Source organism: Mirounga leonina, unplaced genomic scaffold (genome assembly GCF_011800145.1).
Source record: "Mirounga leonina isolate KUSES-001 unplaced genomic scaffold, KU_Mleo_1.0 Mir_176, whole genome shotgun sequence".
NCBI lineage: Eukaryota > Metazoa > Chordata > Mammalia > Carnivora > Phocidae > Mirounga > Mirounga leonina.
This window is the reverse complement of record NW_023270454.1, coordinates 18,772,067-18,795,095: the sequence shown is the minus strand read 5'-3', so window position 1 is coordinate 18,795,095 and position 23,029 is coordinate 18,772,067. Positions and strand designations below refer to the sequence as shown.

The 23,029-nt window shown below is 35.6% G+C and overlaps 1 protein-coding gene across 5 annotated transcripts in view; it reads right to left on the bottom strand.

Moving 5' to 3' along the window:
* Positions 1-3,366: 3,366 nt before the first annotated feature.
* Positions 3,367-23,029, bottom strand: part of LOC118022172 (probable ATP-dependent RNA helicase DDX60) — a 188,767-nt gene continuing 169,104 nt past the window's right edge. For 4 of the 5 annotated variants that reach the window (XR_004682397.1, XR_004682391.1, XR_004682390.1 and 1 more), the window contains 3 exons: positions 20,307-20,392; positions 19,115-19,245; positions 3,367-3,426 (listed from right to left, as the gene is read on the bottom strand). The gene's annotated coding sequence lies outside the window, so the exon portion shown is untranslated. Of the gene's footprint in view, positions 3,427-9,056; positions 9,727-19,114; positions 19,246-20,306; positions 20,393-23,029 lie in introns of those variants that run through there. The other variant, XR_004682394.1, reaches the window with a different exon arrangement.

The window sequence follows — 23,029 nt, the reverse complement described above, 5'->3', positions numbered from 1 at the left end:
ATAAAATCTTTTAAAAAATAAAAATAAAATAATTTTTTATTTAGATAATAATAGTTTTAATTTACTCCCACTTACCATTTTCTAGAATCTTTTGTGTATGTTTGACCATCTTTTATTTTCCTGAAATCATCTTTATTTTGCCTGAATTGTTTAGTTTCATTTTGGTGATCAGGTGAGATGATAAACTTTCTCAGTTTTTATTAGTCCAAAATTTTCCACTTGCCCTCATTCTTGAAGGATAGCTTTGCTTTGTATAAACATCTAATTGGATGATTATTTTCTTCCAGTTTTTATAGGTAAATTTTTACTTATCTGGATTTAATTTTTCCTTTCAGGAAGTCAGTTACAGTAATCTCTCTATTTTCCTCAGGGAGCTTTCTGTGTGTTTTGTCCTTAAGGCTATATCTTTATACAATATAGTTTATGTTAAAACATATGAACTAAAACTTGCAGAACTACAAAAAGAAATAAAAAATTTTACAGTAAGAGTGAGAGATTTTAACACTTTCTACTCTCAATAATTCCACTCTCAGTAATTGATAGAAGACAAAAAAAAATTATAACTAATACAGATTTAAATTAAGAACCCTTACAGGACACTACAGCCATACCTGTAGAATACATCTTTTAATTCATGTATGAAACATATTTTCAAATAAACTCTATTTTTAGAACCTTTTTAGATTTACAAAGATAGCACAGAGTTCCTAAATTCTCTGCATCCAGTTTCCCCTATTACTAACATTTTAAATTTGTACTCACATTTGTTACAATTAATGAAAAAATATTGGATTATTAACAAAAGTTCATACTTTTTCAGATTTTCTTAGTTTTTACCTAGTGTCCTTTTCCTGGATCCATCCAGGGCATCACTTTATATTTAGTAGACATGTGTAACTAGGCTCTTCTCAATTGTAATAGTTTCTCAGACTTGCACCACCCCCCCCCCCAAAAAAATTAGGTCTCTTTGGAGAAATGACTGATTCTAAGACTGGGACAAGAAATATACAAGGTGAGCTTGCAACATCTTATTTTGCTGGAAAGTAAGAAAGTGTTCAACAACAATGACAACAACAACACACAATATGGAAGCATGCCGAAGGAATGCAAGTAGGTGAAAGAGCTCTCAATGGTCAAAACTGGAACAATTTGAGCAATAAAAAAAATAAAGTAGCACTGAACTATAATCCAAAGCATAAAATAAATGCCCATGTGTCCATACTGATATAAATAAATGTTGGATACATAAGTAAATGGAGGAGAAATAGCATATCACCTGTGTAAAAGAATTTCAAATAATTTATGTAGATACTCCAACTATAAAGAAGTGGGACTACCTATTCCTTAACTGTTGGCCACACAGAGTGACTTCCTTTCAAAGAAAACAGTATGGAAAGCAGGAAGAAAAGGTAACTTTATAGTGGAAAAATATAACTAATACTATCTTTGCCAGGTGCCCCAAATTAACATCAATAGTGGTAAGTCATGTCAGTAGTCTTATCCTTGATTTGATATTGTAAGAGTGGGAAATTACCTCTGTGGTCTTCCTTCAAGAAATACATAACCCTAGTCTAATGATGAGAAAAACACCAGAGAAATTCCAATGGAGGCATGTTCTACAAAACACCTAGCCAGTAATCCATAAAACCACCAAGATCTTCAAGAACAAGGCAAATCTGAGAAAGTGTCACAGCTAAGAGGCACTCAGGGGATCCAACAACTAAATGTAAAGTGGTCTCCTGGATGGGATCTTGGAACTTTTAGACAAAAGACATTAGGGGGAATAACAGGAAATCGGAATAAAGAATGGACTTTAAGTTAAAACATAATTTACCTGTATTAATTCATTAATTGTAATGAATATACCCATACTAATGTAAGATATTTATAATATGGGAAATTGGGTGTGTGGTATATAGGATACTCCCTGTACTATATATACAACTCCACTTTCTAACCATAATACTCAAAATTTGTCAAGGTGAAGCAAACAGAGTCATTCTGGAAAGAAATTTGACAATATATTCTCAGAGACTTAAAATCACTTTTGCCCTCTGAACTGTTACTTCACTTTTCAGAATCAATTGATTTCCAAGTCAAAAATCAGAAATGCTGATACATGTTTATAGGCAAAAAGTTTCAACAATTAGCAGAATATTTAAGTAAATTATATATGTGTATATCCTGATGCAGTCATAAAATGTTTATTATGTAATGCCAATTAATATTCTTAATTATTTACTATTAGGCAACTAGACAGAATACCAAATTGTGTACACATTATATATTAACCATTTACAAATGTATTTAAAAGAATGGAATAAAATATGCTAAAACCTTAGCAGAGCATCCCTCTAAGTGGATTATGGAGAAGGTAGATAGGGTGACTTTCTTATAAGCTGTCAGGGTACATTTCTTTCCCCTACTTAGTCTAAAGGAATGAAGGCAGTGTTTTTAGGAAAATGATCAACAAACTTTACCAACCTTGATGTGCCTCAGTCTGAAAAGCATCTCTACAATTTTTGTTTCTACTCCATTGATCTGTGATGATATCCAATGCCCCACTGTAACAGACAATGTAGTTTATAGCATTGTCTTGTTCCTCTCAGTCTGTGTAAGATCTTCCTTAAAGTCTGAAATACCCAAAGAGTACACAGTATCAAATTAAAGCATTTATTCTTCAACTTCACAATTGTGTCATATGTTAGGGATGGGCTAATTGAGTGATGGGCATTAAAGAGGACACTTGAAGTAATGAGCACTGGGTGTTGTATGCAACTGATGAATCACTAAATTCTACCTCAGAAACTAATAATACAGTATATGTTAATTAAACTGAATTTAAATAAAATTTTTTTTAAATGTTTAGAAATCAGTGCAGAGTTAAACACACTTCTAAAAAGAGTGATTGTGTTTTAGTCTAGAACCCAAAGCCTATTTAACCTATAAAATATCTGATACCTGGTATTTAAGCAGAATAGTTCCACAGTACCCAACATTCAAACTTGAAATCTGATACCAATGAACAGACACAAACACAAAACGGGGACATGATGTGAAGATAGAGAAAAAAGACAGCTATCTACAAGCCAGAAAAGAGACTTGGAATAGATTCTTCTTTCACGACTCTCAGAAAGCACCAACCCTGCTGACCCCTCCATCTCAGAATTCTACCCTCCAGAACTATGAGAAAATAAATTTCTATTGTTGAAGCCTTCAGTCTGTGGTACTTTGTTACAACAGTGTTAGCAAACTAAATGTATCCCCATTTTTTTTCTCTTACCTGATTATCCACAACTGCAGTCAGTATAAGTACAGGCCAGAGAAATTTCATAATGCTTCTTAAGGTTTTTCTTCATTTTTTTTTATTTCAGCCAGCCACAAAATTATTCTTTGAACTCAAGCAGTTGAAACTAATTTTAAAAACTGAATATAAAGTTATGTTCAGAAAAATTAGTAAATATATTGATTACAATGTGTTCCTTTATTTTTTAACTTTAAGGTTATGTCTATGCAACCCAGGTCAAAAGAATGCCAGGTAATTCAAGCCCAAAACATAACTGCCCCTATTAGAGGATATTCATCAGGCATTAACTATGTTGTCTGTTTATCAGCTTACCATTTAATTAATTTTCATGAATTTGTATTAATATATATTTAACAAGAAATTTAAAAACTCTGTACCTCTCTCACTTTTCATACCCACCAAATTTTTATTTATTTTCTATATCCAGTGGAATTGCATTTTTAACATTAAATTTGATGAAAAAAATTTAATTATCCTAACAATTGCGTACAAATTCAAGTACTTTATAGCTGGATAAGTAGAGAAAAATTTTATCTGTCAGAATCTCTTTTTTCTAACACACACTGTAATTGACTTTCTATTGGTGCCAAAATTAGCCTTGAGATATGTTGGGGTATTCCTCAATTAATAATTCATTGTTTGGGTGGAATGATGTAGAGAAGAAGGGAGAAGAGGCTCCTTGGTCATTAGAACAGGCCTGTATCAGCCATCCTGTAAGATACCAACTGGCCTCTGCGCCACTAAAACCTGGGTCACAGATGTGTGCAATCTCACTCTTTCCAGACCCAAGTCTATTCTGTACGAACATCCTCATCTCAGAAATACACCCAAAACAGTCAGAAGAGAATAATTTATTTATGGTCATTTCTTTCAACAGTAGGTAAGGACAAATACCAGGAAAGAATCATGAATGAGGGTGGGTATTTGTAACTATTATCATAAATAATTTTATTTCCCAGGTAAATTTAAACATTAGAATGAAACAAAGAGGAATTTCTTTACACATTTGTGTGTTTTACATTAAGACATTACAATAAAAACCTAAAAATATATTTCTTGAAAGTTATACTAAAAGGTAAATATGTTAGATAGCTTGCTCTAATTAGATGTTTGGTATTTTAATGGCTATCCTTTATAAGTGAAACTTGCAAATTAAAAAGATAAAAGAAAATCTTGAAAGCAACTAGGGACAAGAGTTCCTTAACTTATAAGGATAGACAAATAAGGCTGGCAGCAGATCTGTCCAGAGAACTGGCAGACCAGAAAGGACTGCCATGATATGTTCAACATGCTAAATGGGAAAAATATGCAGCCAAGAATACATTATCCAGCAAGGTTATCATTCAGAGTAGAAGGAGAGATAAAGAGTTTCCAAGAAAAACAAAAATTCAAGGAATTCATGAACACTAAACCAACCCTGCAAGAGATATTAAGGGGACCCTTTGAGAGTAAATAGAGACCAAAAGTAACAAAGACCAGAAAGGAATGGAGACAATCTACAGGAACGATGGTACCTTACAGGTAATACAATGGCACTAAATTCGTATCTTTTAAAAATTACTCTGAATGTAAATGGACTAAATGCTCCCATCAAAAGATTTAGGGTATCAGAATGGATTAAAAAAAAAAAAAACTAGGTCCATTGATATGCTGCTTACAAGAAACTCATTCTAGACCCAAAGACACCTCCAGATTGAAACTGAGGGAATGGAGGACCATTTATCATTCTACTGGGCATCAAAACAAAGCTGGAGTAGCCATCCTTTTATCAGACAAACTAGATTTTAAACTAAAGTCTATAATAAAAGATGAAGAAGGACACTATATCATAATAAAGGGGTCTATCCAACAAGAAGATCTAACAATTGTAAATATTTATACTCCTAACTTAGGAACAGCCAAATATATAAATCAATTAAAAACAAACTTAAAGAAACTCATGTATAATAATAAAATAATAGAAGGGGACTCTAATACCCAATCACAGCAATGGTCAGATCATCTAAACAGAAGATCAACAAGGAAACAAGGGCTTTGAATGACACACTGGACCAGATGGACTTAACATATATATTCAGAGCATTTCATCCTAAAGCAGCAGAATACACATTCTTTTCGAGTGCACATGGAACATTTTCCAGAATAGATCATGTACTTGGTCACAAATCAGCCCTCAACAAGTACAAAAAGATTGAGATCATACCATGCCTATTTTCAGACCACAATGCTATGAAATTTGAAGTCAACCACAAGAAAAAATTTGGAAGGACCAAAAATACACGGAGGTTAAAGAACATCCTACTAAAGAATGAATGGGTGAACTAGGAAATTAAAGAAGAATTTTAAAAATACATGGAAACAAATGAAAATTAAAATATGACAGTTCAAAACCTTTGGGGTACAATAAAGGCACTCCTAGGAGGAAAGTATATAGGCCTTCCTCAAAAAACAAGAAAAGGCTCAAATATGCAACCTAACCTTACACCTAAAGGAGCTGGAAAAAAAACAGCAAATAAAGCCTAAATCCAGCAGAAGAAAGGAAATAATAAAGATGAGAGCAGAGGGATGCCTGGGTGGCTCAGCGTCTGCCTTCGGCTCAGGTCATGATCTCAGGGTCCTGGGATTGAGTCCCACATCAGGCTCCTTGCTCAGCAGGAAGCCTGCTTCTCCCTCTGCCTCTCTCCTTCTCTCCCCCCACCCTTGCAAATAAATAAATAAAATCTTAAAAAAAAAGATGAGAGCAGAAATAAATGACATAGAAATTAAGCACACACACACACACACAGTAGAACAGATCAACAAAACTAGAAGATGGTTTTTTGAAGGAATTGAAAAGTTTGATAAACCCCTAGCCAGACTTATCCAAATGAAAAAAGAAAGGACCCAAATAAATAAAATCATGAATAAAAGAGGAGGGATCACAACCAATGATTTCCTCAAGCCCAGCTAGTCTCTTTAAAATCATCATTCTGAACTCTAGTTCCAACATCGTACTAATGTCCATATTGATTAGGTCCCTGGCAGTCATTAGTGCCTCTTGTTCTTTCTTTTGAGGTGATTTTTTCCATCTTGTCATTTTGTCCAGAGGAGAATAGATGAATGAGAGAACAAAATGCTAACAAGGTAACAACGTCCCCAGAAAATATACAGTAAACAAATCAGAAAAGACTGAAACCGGGGGAAAAGAAAGGGAAAGAAAGAAAAAAGAAAAAAAGAGAAAAAGAGAAAAACAAACAAACAAAAACAAAACAAAACAAAAAAAACAGAATATGATCAAATATGATCAGGCTGGTGCAAAGATCAGTGCCACACACTAGATTTTAGACGTCTGTTAGAGGAAAGTGCCTCCCAGAATTTTAAAGAAAGAAAAACTTATAATGTACAAAAGTAAGGGTTAATATGATGAAGGGATGGAATATGACTGTAAAGATGAAAATTATAAAAGATTTTATAAAAGGAATTGATAAGATAAGAAGTTGGTTGAAAAAAGAAAGAAGAGGATTAAAAAAAAGGGGGGGGAGAGAATGTGATCAGGCAGGAGACTAGAACAAAGCCATACAGTAGAGATCTAGGGTATATTTTGATGTGTTAGAAGAAACTGTGTCCCAAAATTTCAAGGGAGAACAACATATATATATATATATATATATATATATATATATATATATATATCCCCAAAAAAGGTTAACTACTATGAAGGGATAGAATATGACTCTAAAAATGAAAAATCAAGAAGATTTTTTTTAAAGATTTTATTTATTTATTTGAGAGAGAGAGAATGAGAGAGAGAAAGCACATGAGAGGGGGGAGGGTCAGAGGGAGAAGCAGACTCCCCGCCGAGCAGGGAGCCCGATGCGGGACTCGATCCCGGGACTCCAGGATCATGACCTGAGCCGAAGGCAGTTGCTTAACCAACTGAGCCACCCAGGCCCCCTCAAAAAGATTTTTTTTAAAAGGGATTGATAAGATGTTGGTTGAAAAGGGGAAAAAGAGAAATTCAAAAGAAAAAAAAAAGTTAAAAAAAATTAACTTTGAAAGACTAAAGAATCAGGGGGAAAAAGCCATGGATACTATGTGCAGTATTCCCCTAGAGCTGGAGTTCTGCCAGTCTCATTGATCAGTAAACTTGGTCTTGGCTGGCTGTTCTTGCTGATCTCCTGGGGGAGGGGCCTGTTGCCATGGTGCCCAAATGTCTTTGCCGGAGGCGGAATTGCCCCACCCTTGCCTGTCCGGGCTAAGTAATTGGCTCCGGTTTGCTCCCGGAAGCTTTTGTTCCCTGCAAGCTTTCCGTACAGCTTTGGAGGATGAGAGTGAAATGGCAGCCTCCCAATACCCCCCACCCTGGAGGAGCGGAGAACTCCGGGCCCCACTCCTCAGTGAGCCCCCAGTGAAAAGCAGTCAATCACTCCCGTCTCCCCCATCTCTGGCCACACTCCGTGCTCACCCAGCCTGTGACCGAGCATTTCTATCTCCAGCACCCGACCGCATGTGGAGTCTCCAAACCCAGCAGATCCCTGCAGTGTGCTCCCATGCCACTCCTCCCAGGGGAGGAAGGGGAGTCTCCCTGGATCTGCCGCTTGTTGGGTCCCTGCTGGAAGAGCAGTGGCCCGACTGTGGTGCGGATCATGGTTTACGGCAACCTTGAGCTGAGAGCCCGCTCCTCGGCTCCGTCTCTGCAGCTGGCTTCCATGTTGTGATACCTGGGAGCTCTGCTGCTCTCAGGCACCCCCAGTCTTTCTGTGAGGGTCTTGAGACCACATTGTCCCGTGAGGGTTCCATCCCCCACTTAGCCACTGGAGCAACATCCCTCAGCGGAGCCAATTTTGTGGTCCGCTGCTCTATCACTTGCCAGAAGCAGTGGGCGGAGGCCCGCTCCTCTGCCATCTATCCTCCCGAATATCACCTCAGATTCACTTCTCTGCACATCCTACCTTCCAGAAAGTGGTCGCTTTTCTCTTCAGAGAGTTGTTGCTATTCTTTTCTTCAATCTCCTGTTGAATTTGTAGGTATTTAGAATGGTTTGATCCCTAACTAGCTGAATTCCTGGAACCTGATGAAATTTAGGTCTCCTACGTCTCTGCCATCTTTCTCTTCCCCCTTATCATTAACAGTTTCTTATGGTTTGCTTGCCTCTGTCTCTCTCTCTTTTTTTCCCTCTGTTCCCCCTCCCATATGTTTATCTGTTTTGTTTCTTAAATTCTACATGAGTGAAATCGTATGGTGTTTGTCTTTTAAATTCATTAATTTTAATTGGAAGTTTGGTTATAAACATTACCTTTTCCCAAACATTTTACTAGATAATCCTGCAATCATTTTGCTTTTTAGTTACTTCATTTCTTTGTGGTTTGATATGGCTTTGACTTATGTTACAATTTTACATGATCAGGATGTCAACACACTTTCCAATTATGAATTAGGTACCTCTCAGCAAATATTTAACTAGTTCAAGTTGACATACTTTAGTATTAGGGTTACTAACCTTTTTTCTTGCATCGGCATCTATAATGATCCTTTGTTTTTCTGTGGTTCATGGAAGGCAATTCCTTCTGAAAGTCTAGTTTTACTATGTTCAAGAAGAATTTGCATTGTAAGTCCCTTTTTTCAAACTTTCTTTTCTTTTTCTTTTTTCTTTTTTGGAATTTTTTCCCCTCACTTTTCTAGTTCATTTTCTTACCCATATCCCTCCTCATTCTCTTCCTTTGGCACTGAATCTACTTATTTATATTTTCCAAGGGTTCTTATTCTGGGATTATTGTTCTGCTTCTAAATCCTCATCAGATTTTTCCAAACATTGTACTGGATCTGTGTTTATTTTCTTCTTGAGAAGGGGTAATATTTATAGGTTAGTTATTTTGGGGTTGTCTTCTGAGCAGTGTGAATGTTCTGTTGTGGGAATTCTGTATTCTGTTATAGTCCTCTGAAGAGTACTATTTTATTATATTTTATTATTTTATTATTTTATTTCATGAGGCAGTTAAACTCAAATTAAAAACCCTCTCTTCTGAGGAACAGCTAAAATCTACATCCTTTCATCCTTAGTTGGGATGCTTAGAGTTTCCTTTGCAGGTGTGTGGGTCAGTAATTAGATAAATTTGAGCCTACATTATTCACAGATTTTAGGGATTTCCTTTTTTATTTCTTTCCTTTCTGGGATTCTCCCCTCACTTCTTAATGGCTACTCTTGTTCTGAGCTCTGTTTTCTCTTTCTTCAGACAAAAAGATTCTGGGATGTACGGGAGGGAGAGTTTATCAACACTTTGGCTTCTCTACATGTCCCCAGGCTAAAAGCCATGGAACTGGGGTTTTCCACTTCTGTTGTCCTCTTTTCCTGTTCCTCCTCCAGAACTTCTCTGCTTTTGTTCACTCTTCAGTGACTTCAGGTTACTGTTTTTTATTTTTCTCAGAGGTTACAGTTGTACCTGCAGGAGGGTAGGGTACATAGGAACTTATTCAGCTGTAACAAAAGCAGAACCAATTTTCTTTTTGTTTTTAGAGAATTTCTGTCATACCCCTGAAGGGTCAGATATATATTCTAAAGGATTGCCATAATTTTCAGGAAATTCTGCTTTATTTTTCACATATGCTGGCATTTTTCACATATATCTTTCTGTTCTGTTTACCTATAAAATAAACTGACCACTGATAAATGCACATCTATTTTTTTTCTCAAAATATTGAGCAATAGTATCACAAAACCCCCCTCATTTAAAGGCAAAGCAACATTCACACAGCAATTTTTCTTTAACTTTCTGTCTCCCCTATTAAAGCTAGAGATATTGGAGGCTTGGTGGGGTCATTTCAAAGGCCCACACCAGGAAAGGGTGAGTCACCAGTTTCTTGTGGACTGGACTAACCGCTACTTTATAATCTCTGCAGATAGCTCTGAGAAGTGCTTCTTCAGGATGAGTTAGCTAATGAAGTACAAGTAATGAGAAGATGGAACACAGCTTGTTTGAAATTTTTATGATGTACTTCTTTATTATGTATACATTGAATTATTAAAAAGGTAAGGAAACAGGGTACATATAGTTTGGAATACAGGAACAGTTCCCCTAGTGTCCCATTCCTCCTTGAGCTTATATTGAGCTGCACACTGCTCTAATTCTAACATTTGTAGATTATCTAGATCAATAACTGATTTGTTGTGTCTCTCAGGACTGGGTTCCTAAATATTTGGAAAATTAGCTGAGTTCTGCTTTAACATAATTCCATTTGTTCAAGTTTCCTAATTTTGCAGGACAAACCAGGTTTGTATCTGTTGTTTTAACTTAATTGATAGTATCTTCCTCAATCTTTACTCTCCATATTGTTTAGGGTGATAAATTGGAAGAATAATCTCTGATTTGTCCTTGGAGAGTTTTGAACAATTTTAACTCTATTTATGTTAAAATTATACATATTGTATCCTGTATTTACCCTGTTAATAACCAACATTAATTTGTGACAGTCTTTATCCTCTTCCATAATCATAGTGCCATAGAATTACCTACACTTGATTACAATATTGTAGAAATACATAATTCAAGTTTTCTGAGATTTTAGTTTTATTTTTAAATATTTAGTGCTTGATTTAGATATAATTCCTGATTCCTCCATAAAAATTCACTGTCTTGCAAATTTGATTTTCAATCTCAAATGCCAGCTGATTTTATTAGTTTTTCTTCACAAACACAAATATTTTATGATCTTTTTACTTATAATTTTGTTCAGGTGAATCAGTTACTGAAATACCTCAAACCTCAAACTTTTGACAATGCAGATATTGAAAAGTAAAGAATATTTCCCTGTTTTGTGGAAAAATGTGAAATTGATAGGCTGCCTGCAGGAGGGTTGGGCAATATTGTATGAATTTGGAGGAGAAGCAAGTTGGTGGAGGAGTAGGAGACCTAAATTTTGTCTGGTCCCAGGAATTCAGCTAGATAGGGATCAAACCATTCTGAACACCTATGAACTCAACAGGAGATCAAAGAAAAGAATAGCAACAACTCTCTGAACAGAAAAGCGACCACTTTCTGGAAGGTAGGATGTGTGGAGAAGTGAATCCGAGGTGATATTTGGGAGGATAGACAGTGGGGGAAGGGGCCTCCATTGCCACTTCTGGCAAGTGATAGAGCCTCCGAGCACAAAATCAGAACTTTTAGAAGTAGGCTCTGCTGAGGGACGTTGCTCCGGTGACTAAGTGGGGAGTGGAACCCTCCCTGGGACAGTGTGGTCTCAAGACCCTCGGGGTCACAGAAAGACTGGGGGTGCCTGAGTGTGGCAGAGCTCCCAGGTATCAGAGTGGGAAGCTGGCTACAGAGATGGAGCCGAGGAGCGGGGTCTCAGCTCGGGGTTGCCATAAACTGTGATCCACGGCACAGTTGGGCCACTGCTCCTCCAGCAGGGACCCAACAAGCAGCAGATCTGGGGAGAATCCCCTCCCTCCCCCAGGAGGAGTGGCACGGGAGTGCACTGCAGGGATCTGCTGGGTTTGGAGACTGTGTACAGGGTCATGTGCCAGAGATAGAAATGCTCGGTCACAGGCCGGGTGAGCACGGAGTGCAGCCAGAGACCAGGGAGACGGGGGTGATTGCTTTTCTCTGGGGGCTCACTGAGGAGTGGGGCCCCAGGTTCTTGGCTCCTCTGGGGCAGAGATTGGGAGGTCGCCATTTTCACTCTTGTGCTTCAAAGCTGTACGGAAAGCTTTCAGGGAACAAAAGCTTCCGAGAGCAAACCCGAGCTGATTACTTAGCCCTGACCCAGCAAAGGTGGGGCAATTCCCCCTCTGGCAAAGACATTTGGGCACCACAGCAACAGGCCCCTCCCCCAGAAGATCAGCAAGAACAGCCAGCCAAGACCAAGTTTACCGATCAATGAGAACAGCAGAATTCCAGTGCTAGGGGAATACAACACAAAGAATTCATGGCTTTTTCCCCCTGATTCTTTTGTCTTTCAAAGTTAATTTTTTTAATTTTTTTTCTTTTTCTATTTTTTTTTAAATTTTTCTTTTTTCCTTTTTCAACCAACATTTTATCAATCCCTTTTTTAAAAAATCTTTTTCATTTTTCATTTTTAGAGTCATATTCTATCCCTTCATTGTAGTTAATCTTGTTTTTGGTATATATATATAGTTCTCTCATTAAAATTTTGGGATACAGTTTCTTCTAACAGACAAAAATATACCCTAAATCTCTAGTGTATGGCTTTGTTCTAGTCTCCTGCCTGATCACATTCTCTCCTTTTTTTTTAACCATCTTCTCAACTTATCAATTCCTTTTATAAAATCTTTTATAATTTTCATATTTACAGTCATATTCCATCCCTTCATCGTATTTACCCTTATTTTTGTACATATATAAGTATTCTGTCTTTAAAATTTTGCAGTTTCTTCTAACAAACCAAAATATGCCCAAAATCTAGTATATGGCACTGATCTATTCATCAGCCTGATCATATTTGATCATATTTGATCATATTCTTTTTTTTAATCTTTTTAATCTTTGTCTTTTTCTTTTTCTTTCTTTTTTCATTCTTCTTTCTTTCTTTTCCTGGGGTTTCAGGTCTCTTCTGATTTGTTTAGTGTATATTTTTCTGGGGTCGTTTTTATCCTGTTATCATTTTGTTCTCTCATTCATCTATTCTCCTCTGGACAACATGACAAGATGGAAAAAATCACCTCAAAAAAAAAGGAATAAGAGGCAATATCGACTGCCAGGGACCTAATCAATACAGACCTTAGTAAGATGTCAGAACTAGAGTTCAGAATGACGATTATAAAGAGACTAGTTGGGGTTGAAAAAAACATGGAAGATACTAGAGAAACCTTTTCTGGAGAAATAAAAGAACTAAAATCTAACCAAGTTGAAATAAAAAAGGCTATTAATGAGTTGCAATAAAAAATGGAGGCTCTACTGCTAGGATAAATGAGGCAGAAGAGAGAATTAGTGATATAGAAGACCAAATGATGGAAAATAAAGAAGCTGAGAAAAAGAGAGATAACCAACTACTGAATCACGACGGCACAATTCGAGAGAGAAGTGATACCATAAGAAGAAACTTTAGAATAATTGGGATCCCAGAAGAAGAAGAAGAGAGAGAGGGGCAGAAGGTATATTGGAGCAAATTATAACAGAGAACTTCCCTAATTTGGGGAAGGAAACAGGCATCAAATCCAGGAGGCACAGAGAACCCCCCTCAAAATCAATAAAAATAGGTCACACCTGAACATCTAATAGTAAAACTTATGAGTCTCAGAGACAAAGAGAAAATCCTGAAAGCAGCTCGGGAGAAGAGATCTGTAACCTACAATGGTAGAAACATTAGACTGGCAACAGACCTATCCACAGAGACCTGGCAGGCCAGAAAGGACTGGCATGATATACTCAGAGCACTAAATGAGAAAAATATGCAGCCAATAACACTATATCCAGCTAGGCTGTCACTGAAAATAGAATGAGAGATCAAAAGCTTCAAGGACAAACAAAAACTAAAGGAATTTGCAAACACGAAACCAGCCTTACCAGAAATATTGAAAGGGGTCCTCTAAGCAAAGAGAGAGCCTAAAAGTAACATAGACCAGAAAGGAACACAGACAATATACAGTAACAGTCACCTTACAGGCAATAAAATGACACTAAATTCATATATTTCCATAGTTACCCTGAATGTAAATGGCTAAATGCCCCAATCAAAAGACACAGGCTACCAGATTAGATAAAAAAACAAGATCCATTGATATGCTGTCTGCAAGATATTCATTTTAGACCCAAAGACACCCCTAAATTTAAAGGGAAGGGGTAGAAAACCATTTACCATGCTAATGGACACCAAAAGAAAGCTGGGGTGGCAATCCTTATATCAGACAAATTAGATTTTAAACCAAAGACTGTAGTAAGAGATGAGGAAGAACATTATATCCTACTTAAAGGGTCTATCCAACAAGAAGATCTCACAATTGTAAATATCTATGCCCCTAACATGGAAGCAGCCAAATATATAAGCCAATTAATAACAAAAGCAAAGAAACACATCAACAACAATACAAGAATAGTAGGGGACTTTAACAGCCCCCTCACTGAAATGGACAGATCATCTAAGCAAAAGATCAACAAGGAAATAAAGATTTTAAATGACACTATGGACCAAATGGATTTCACAGACATATTCAGAACATTCCATCCCAAAGCAACAGAATACACATTCTTCTCTAGTGCCCATGGAACATTTTCCGGAATCGATCACATCCTAGGTCACAAATCAGGTCTAAACCCGTACCAAAAGATTGGGATCATTCCCTGCATATTTTCAGACCACAGTGCTTTGAAACTAGAACTCAATCACAAGAGGAGAGTCAGAAAGAACTCAAATACATGGAGGCTAAAAAGCATCCTACTAAGAATGAATGGGTCAACCAGCAAATTAAAGAAGAATTTTAAAAATTCATGGAAACAAATGAAAATGAAAACACAACTGTTCAAAATCTTTGGGATGCAGCAAAGGCTCCTAAGAGGAAAGTATAGCAATACAAGCCTTTCTCAAGAAACAAGAAAGGTCTCAAGTATACCACCTAACCCTACACCTAAAGGAGCTGGAGAAAGAACAGCAAATAAAGCCTAAACCCAGAAGGAGAAGAGAAATCATAAAGATCAGAGCAGAAATAAATAAAATAGAAACCAAAAGAACAGTAGAACAAGTCAAGGAAACTAGAAGCTAGTTATTTGAAAAGAATTAAGATTGATCATCCCCTCGCCAGATGTATCAAAAAAAAAAAGAGGGAAAGGACCCAAATAAGTAAAATCATGAATGAAAGAGAAGAGATCACAACCAACACCAAAGAAATACAAACAATTATGAGAACTATTATGAGCAACTATATGACCGCAAATTAGATAATCTGGAAGAAATGGATGTATTCCTAGAGATGTGTCAACTACCAAAACTGAACCAGAAAAAATAGAAAACCTGAACAGACCTATAACCACTAAGGAAATTGAAGCAGTCATCAAAAATCTCCCAACAAAAGCCCAGGGTCAGATGGCTTCCCAGGGGAATTCTGCCAAATATTTAAAGAAAAATTAATACCTATTCTTCTGAAACTGTTCCAAAAATAGAAATGGAAGGAAAACTTCCAAACTTATTCTATGAGGCCAGCATTACCTTGATCCCAAAATCAGACAAAGACCCCATCAAAAAATAGAATTACAGACCAATATCCTTGATGAACATGGATGCAAAAAATCTCATCAAAATACTAGCCAATAGGATCCAACAATCCATTTAAAGGATTATTCACCACGACCAAGTGGGATTTATCCCTGGGCTGCAAGCTTGGTTCAATATCCACAAATCAATCAATGTGATACAATACATTAATAAAAGAAAGAACAAGAACTGTAGGATGCTCTCAATACATGCAGAAAAAGCATTTGACAAAGTACAGCATCCTTTCTTGATCAAAACTCTTCAGAGTATAGGGATAGAGGGTATATACCTCAATGTCATAAAAGCCATCTATGAAAAACCCACAGCAAATATCATTCTCAATGGGGAAAAACTGAGAGCTTTCCCCCTAAGGTCAGGAACACGGCAGGGATGTCCACTATCACCACTGCTATTCAACATAGTATTAGAAGTCCTAGCTACACAAGCAGACAACAAAAAGAAATAAAAAGCATCCAAATTGGCAAAGAAGAAGTCAAACTCTCACTCTTTGCAGATGATATGATACTTTATGTGGAAAACCCCAAAGATTCCACCCAAAACTGCTAGAACTCAGACAGGAATTCAGTAAAGTGGCAGGATGTAAAATCAATGCACAGAAATCAGTGGCATTCCTATACACCAACAATAAAACAGAAGAAAGAGAAATTAAGGAGTTGATCCCATTACAATTGCACCCAAAACCATAAATTACCTAGGAATAAATCTAACCAAAAAGGCAAAGAATCTGTACTCAGAAAATTATAAAATACTCATGAAAGAAATTGAGGAAGACACAAAGGAATGGAAAAACATTTCATGCTCATGGATTGGAAGAACAAATATTGTGAAGATGTCAATGCTACCTAGAGCAATCTACACATTCAATGCAATCCCCATCAAAATACCATCCACTTTTTTCAAAGAAATGGAACAAATAATCTTAAAATTTGTATGGAACCAGAAAAGATCCTGAATAGCCAGGGGAATGTTGAAAAAGAAAAGCAAAGCATCACAGTTCCAGACTTCAGTCTCTATTACAAAGCTCTCATCATCAAGACAGTATGGTGCTGGCACAAAAACAGACACATAGATCAATGGAACAGAATAGAGAGCCCAGAAATGGGCCCTCAACTCTATGGTCAACCAATCTTTGACAAAGCAGGAAAGAATGTCCAATGGAAAAAAGTCTCTTCAACAAATGGTGTCAGGAAAATTGGACAGCCACATGCAGAAGAATGAAAATGGACCATTTCCTTACACCACACACAAAAATAGACTCCAAATGGTGGAAAGACCTAAATGTGAGACAGGAGTCCATCAAAATCCTAAATGAGAACACATGCAGCAACCTCTTTGACCTCAGCTGCAGCAACTTCTTCCTAGAGACATCGCCAAAGGCAAGGGAAGCAAGGGCAAAAATGAACTATTGGGACTTCATCAAGATAAAAAGCTTTTGCACAGCAAAAGAAACAGTCAACAAAACCAAAAGGCAATCGACAGAATGGGAGAAGATATTTGCAAATGACATATCAGATAAAGGGCTAGTATCCAAAATCTATAAAGAATTTATCAAACTCAACACCCAAAGAACAAATGATCCAATCAAGAAATGGGCAGAAGACATGAACAGACATTTTTCCAAAGAAGACATCCAAATGGCCAACAGACACATCAAAAAGTGCTCAACGTCGCTTGGCACCAGGGAAATCCAAATCAAAACCTCCATGAGATATCACCTCACACCAGTCAGAATGGCTAAAATTAACAAGTCTGAAAGGAAAGATGTCAGCGGGGATGCGGAGAAAGGGGAACCCTCCTACACTGTTGGTGGGAAGGCAAGCTGGTGCAGCCACTCTGAAAAACAGTATGGAGGTTTCTCAAAAAGTTGAAAATAGAACTACCCTACGACCCAGCCATTGCACTACTGGGTATTTACCCCAAAGATACAAATGTAGGGATCCGAAGAGATACGAGCACCCCGATGTTTATAGCAGCAATGTCCACAATAGCCAAACTATGGAAAGAGCCAAGATGTCCATGGACAGATAATGGATGAAGAAGTGGTATATATATACAATGGAATATTATGCAGCCATCAAAAGGAATGAAATCTTGCCATTTGCAATGACGTGGATAGAACTGGAGGGTATTATGCTGAACGAAATAAGTCAATCAGAGAAAAACATGTATCATATGACCTCACTGATATGAGGAATTCTTAATCTCAGGAAACAACCTGAGGGTTGCTAGAGTGGTGGGGGGTGGGAGGGATGGGGTGGCTGGGTGATAGACATTGGAGAGGGTATGTGCTATGGTGAGCACTGTGAATTGTGCAAGACTATTGTATCACAGATCTGTACCTCTTAAACAAATAATACATTATATGTTAAAAAAAAAAAAGAAGAAGAAGATAGCAGGAGCGGAAGAATGAAGGGGGGGAATCGGAGGGGGAGACGAACCATGAGAGATGATGGACTCTGAAAAACAAACTGAGGGTTCTAGAGGGGAGGGGCTGGGAGGATGGGTTAGCCTGGGGATGGGTATTAAAGAGGGCACGTTCTGCATGGAGCACTGGGTGTTATATGCGAACAATGAATCATGGAACACTACATCAAAAACTAATATTGTAATGTATGGTGATTAACATAACATAATAAAATAAAGAAAAAAAACAGATATTATAAAAAAACTAATGATGTAATGTATGGTGATTAACATAACATAATAAAGAAAAAAAACAGATATTATAAAAAAACTAATAATGTAATGTATGGTGATTAACATAACATAATAAAATTTAAAAAAAAGACACCACGATATAGATCAAAGCAAATATATATACTTAATATATTATATAAATAATAGTGTCTACTTAAATGTATATATTTTAAATGTCTAGCATTTTTCCAAGAAAATATAGCATATAAAAATGCTTATAATAGGCAGTACAAAATGTCATAATGTAGGGCATACTATGGCACTTGAACTGAGAGAATCAAGGTAGTATTTGAGCTGTGCCTGTAGACAATATTTTTTAAATAATGAATAGATAGGATTTGCTCAAGTGTGGAGGAAAAGTCATTCCAGATAAAGGAATTGAAAGGCAATGCAAGATTTAGAGAAACATGAATAATCCAGATATCAAGAAAATACATGAAAAATGAGATTCCTATGGTGTGAAACAGGAATGACAGCATAGCACTAGACCACAAGTGAAATAAAGTATTTCAAAGCAATTATTTTTCTGTAAGCCCAAACTGCCCTCCATATATGTTTTTTACTTTGATTTTGTTCTTATAAAATAAGGTGTAAAACACCCTAGCTACATTATGCTTAGTCACACTAAAATTTGCAGTAAATCACATTATTTCAAAATAGATAATCTTTGGGAAAGAGCTTCATCTTCAAGTTTAACAGGTTTACCATTAGCTATGTGGACTTCATCATGTTACTTAATCTCTTAGAACTAAGTTTCTTTTTTATTTCCTCTGTAAATTAAAATAAAATAAAATAAGAGTTACATAAGGACCAATTATTTTAAATGTATAAGAGACCCTAATCTGTCACAAGCACATAGAGTATGCTCAATAATTCTGAGCTCCCCCACCTCGGTTGACATAGTCATACCTAGTCTAACTCTGTACAATGGCTTTTCTATTCTTTTTCATTGTTGTTTCTTTTAGCTTTTTTGTGATGAGCCAGAATTTTCCATTGTGCTCCCAAGACGTTGCCAGTATCTTTTAGTTAACACCAACCATCTAGTTTTAACAAAAAAAAAAAAAAAGAAAGAAAGAAAGAAGAAAGAAAGAAGAAAGAAAGAAAGAAAGAAAGAAAGAAAGAAGAAAGAAAGAAAGAAAGAAAGAAAGAAAGAAAGAAAGAAAGAAAGAAAGAAGAAGAAAGAAAGAAAGAAAGAAAGAAAGAAAGAAAGAAAGAAAGAAAGAAAGAAAGAAAGAAGAAAGAAGAAAGAAAGAAAGAAAGAAAGAAAGAAAGAAAGAAAGAAAGAAAGAAGAAAGTCAGAAGAAAGAAAGAAAGCTGTTATTGTCACAGAAAAACAATTCTATAGTATCATTTGTTTTCTAATAAAAATCATTAAAAAGTTATTTTTAATAGTTTTTTTTTTAAGTAGGCTCTACACACAATATGGGGCTTGAACTCATGACCCCAAGATCAAGAACATCATACTCTACTGACTGAGCCAGCCAGGTGCCCCTAAAAAGTGATTTTTAAGAGAATAAAAATCTTCTCTAATTTTGAACACATTAAAAACTATATTTATGTTCACATAGTTTAGTCAGTTGTTACTTTTTATACCAAGAACTAATACTTTGAATTTCCTCAAGAAATGCATTGACTAAATATATTGGTAATATCCATTTGCACTGTACATGTCCCATTTTGAAAACATTTTTTTGGTGTTTTGCATAAGAAAGTAGTAAAAAAGTGTACTGGAAGGATCATTCTAAATTAACTGCCTTTGCCTGTTCTCTGAGAATCTAAATATCAAACTACAAACAGGAAAATTAAATCACTCTCATACAAAGTTCTTAAGGGATCAGGTGAGTATGTAAATCACATCTAGTCAAAGGATGAGAGAAAATGCTTTCTAGTTAAATGCAACCAAATTCAAAGAAAATAAGTTTTGAAGAGAGGTTTGGTTTGGTTTGGTTTGGTTTGGTTTGGTTTGGTTTGGTTTGGTTTGGTTTTGTCTTAGAGGTTATTTTAAATAACCTATGACCAGATAGAATTAGCTATCCATTAATTGTGACAATAATGAATGTAAAACTCAGGCTTACTCAGTGAGATGTTCAGGATTACTTACGCTAGCAGAAAGTGCAGGAAGGGACACCAAATCATAACAAGATGTTTCCAAACTTCTGCTCCAATTTCTGCCCCCAGACAGTAAACCTGGCAGTGTGGTTAAATAGACACAACATAAAAATCAGTTACAATTTTTTTCCAAAATGCTAATTATTATGCTACCAGAACTTATTATTCCCTTCTCGCTCCACATTCAGTAATTCATTCACCAACTGACAAAGTTAGTCAAAGAATCCAACATTATTTTGAGAAGAATAAAAGTGGATTTGAGACTTTAACAATATATATTAAAAAATAAATTGCTCTACCATGCATTATGATAGCTAAACTATAATAAAGATTTCTACATGCCATGGTAATAATTCATAAATAAGAACAAATGAACAACCCTCCCCACCACACACACACACAAATTTTGTAACTTTTATTTACAAATGAAATTTTGGTTAAAATATAGATTGTCATGAAAAGAAAATATATGAAAAAACTACAAAATAAAACATTTATTTACGTGCCACAATCCCACCACTGAAATACAGACAAAAATGTCTATAAAATAAATTAATTTATAACTCCAGTCCTTAGCCTGTAAATGTACATAGAGCATTTATTTTATACCAATTGGAAATCTAAAGAAAACTTGAGTCCTGTGACTGTAAATGGAGGCAAGATAAATGAAGGATTTGTTATAACTTTGCCACAGTGATACGTGCAAGTAGAGAGGGAGACAAACCATGAAAGACTCTGGATTCTGGGAAATAAACTGAGGGTTGCAGAAAGGCAGGTGGGTTGTGGGATGGGGTAAGTGGGTGATGGGCATCTGGAGGAGGGCATGTGATGTGATAAGCCCTGGGTGTTATATGCAACTAATGAATCATTGAACACTACATCAAAAACTAATGATGTACTCTATGTTGGCTAACTGAATTTAAAATAAATATATAAAATAGTGCAATTAATAATAATATGTGAAAGTAGGAACAACTTTATGACACTTGATTTTTTTTAAAAAATTTTTTTAACTTTATTTATTTATTTGACAGAGAGAGAGCACAAGCAAGGAGAGCAGCAGGCAGAGGGAGATGGAGAAGCAGGCTCCCCGCTGAGCAAGTAACCCAATACAGGGCTCGATCCTAGGAACCTGGGATCATGACCTGAGCTGAAGGCAGATGCTTAACTGACTGAGCCATCCAGGAATTCCTTAAAAATTTTCTATAAAATTCTCAACTAATAATAAAATTTTATTTAGTAAAATTAGATCCATATATATATTATGCCTTATATCTAATAGAATAAGAAAATGAGAAGGAAAAAACAAACAAATAATTCTGTTTCAAAAGTCCTATGTGTATGCTTTATTTCTGATTTTTACTAAAACAGTTATCCTTTAAAGGTCGCTATGTAACAGGCACTGTGAAGAAGTAAAGAAGTAAAGAGAAGGTTTCAAAGGACTTTTCTTCAAAATAGGAAGAAAAAAGGAAAAGAAAAGCATGTAAAGGACATCAAAAATACAATATTGTTTGCAATGTCACTCCTTCCTTAAATAAATTATCTATATGAGGTTCTGTTTCTGGGTTCTCTGGCACATTTTGCTACTGTGTTTATCCCTAAATGGACACTGTCTTGATTATCATAGGTCTAATAAACTCTGACTCCTGATAGAGCAAGTTTGCTCACCTTGATCTTTTTCAAGTGTATCTTGGCTACTTTTGTCCTTTTGCATCTTCATGTAAATTTCAGAATCAGATAATCAATTGCTCATTCCTCCTATCAAGCATACCCACTCCCACCCCAAAATGGAAACACAAGGAAAAAAAATCTGGAAGATTTGTTGTCATTATACTGAATTTACAGAACAATTTAGGGACCTAATAATATGTGTGTCTAAACTGATCTACAGATTCAGGCAATTATAATCATAATATTGAATATTCCAATACAAAAACATGGACTATTTCTCTATGTATCTCTATTTAAATAGTTTTATTCTTTTTTAAAAAATTCTATTTAAATATCACTTGGTAAAGTTTAAAGATGTCTTTATAAAACTCTTGCACATCTTTTTAAAGATTTATTCCAAAGTACTTCATATGTTTTGTGCTATTATAAATGCTACTAAGATTTTTGCTTATCTCATTTCCCCAACATATGTTGCCACCATGAAAATTACTTACTTCAAAGGATGAAAAATATAATATAGAATATGATAATAAAATATAGTATTATATATTATATATAATATAATACAGAATATAATAATAAAATATATTCTTGACCTAAATGTAACTATGCTAGAAATATGAAACAAAAAGATAGTTTAAAAAATAGTAATTTTGGAAATTAAGAAATACAGTTCTAAATACTCAGTGGACCAAAAAATAAATCATAATGAAAATTAAAAGACACTTTAAACTGAATGATTGAAAAATTAAATATTTCAAGTGTGGCTAAAACAGTACTTTAAGATTAATATATAACCTTCAAATGCCTGTATTACAAAAGACCTGAGAAGTAATGTTCAAAGTACATTTCATCTTCCTAAATTTATAACTTGCTTTTTCTGTTTGTTTGTTTTAGTCTGTTTACCTTTTTTGTTTGCTTGTTTCTATTTTGTTTTTTAATTAATTCCTAGTAAAATTCATTGAACTAATGCTAGCTAGAAGTACAAAGCATTTTTAAGATTTATTTATTTATTTATTAGAGAGAGAGAGCATGAGAGGGGGG